We start from the raw sequence: 1311 nt of genomic DNA, 5'->3' as shown, positions 1-1311 counted from the left end.
ACTCTTTCGTTGGTTCAGTGGGATGAGAAGCTCAAAATGGCCATGGGACAATTTAAGCTTCTAATTCATCACACCATGATAATGTTCTCTGGTGGAAGCAACCTTCTTCTAGTGAGTTATTAGGTGGTTAAGTGAGAGAGACAACTCCCACCTCCTCTTCTCAGTTTCCTGATATGGAGATGGCACCATATATTGACCTGTGATTTAAGACATATACTGCATTCCTTTAGGACAGCAGCCCAGCCTCTTTGGCTGTTGTCCCCCCTGCTTTGGTACTAAACCAGCATTTCTAGGTTATGGGCCCATTAATGGTCAGGTGTGTCTCATGGTTGGAGGTGATGTTGTGCAGGCTATCACGTGATAGATAAGGCATTGTGTGTGTCTAAGAATTGTGGTCCTGGAAGAAGTGCTGAAGAAGAGAAGTTAAATCCATAAAGGGAAGACTGTATCCTGTTTAAGTCAAAGCACTGACCTCTTCAAAGTCAGAGAAGTCTAATGTCACCAGTATTTCCCTAGGTAGCTAGTTAGTCTACCCAGGGCTCAGTATTGGCCTTTGTTGTGGGCAGATTTGGTACTTGGCTTCGTTGTAGTTGGATAAGCCTTGGTGAGGAGACTGTGTGACTGAATTGTGCATGGCCTCCGTCCCTGACTGTGTGGCCGGTGAATTCCCTCTTCTAAGCAACATAAAGATCATAAAACATGTTAACTCTGTTTATCACCTCCTACTTACATGTTCTTTTCTAGTAATTTAATTATGCTTTCTTTGATTAACATTAGCCATTGTTTTAAAAAATTATATCATATTTTTATATTATATTAAGATTAGACATTATTTTTAAAAAACAGGCAATTGTAAACAAACATTTTTATAAACAAAAACTTTTTATTTTTATATAAAAATATATAAAAAATATATTTTTTAAATAATGTTCTCTGTTCATTTCTTACATCTCAAACTTTCCTTCTTAGCTTATAATTCTTTTTTTTTTAACATCTTTATCGGAGTATAATTGTTTTACAATGGTGTGTTAGTTTTTGCTTTATAACAAAGTGAATCAGCTATATATATATACATATATCACCATATTCCCTCCCACCCTCCCTATCCCACCCCTCTAGGTGCTCACAAAGCACCAAGTTGATCTCCCTGTGCTATTTGGCTGCTTCCCACTTGTTATCTGTTTTACATTTGGTAGTATATATATGTCCATGCCACTCTCTCACTTCGTCCCAGCTTACCCTTCACCCTCCCCGTGTCCTCAAGTCCATTCTCTACGTCTGCATCTTTATTCCTGTCCCGCCCCTAGGTTC

This window comes from Lipotes vexillifer, unplaced genomic scaffold (genome assembly GCF_000442215.2).
Source record: "Lipotes vexillifer unplaced genomic scaffold, Lipotes_vexillifer_v1.1 scaffold82, whole genome shotgun sequence".
In the NCBI taxonomy this organism is placed as follows: Eukaryota; Metazoa; Chordata; class Mammalia; order Artiodactyla; family Lipotidae; genus Lipotes; species Lipotes vexillifer.
This window is presented reverse-complemented; position numbering follows the sequence as displayed.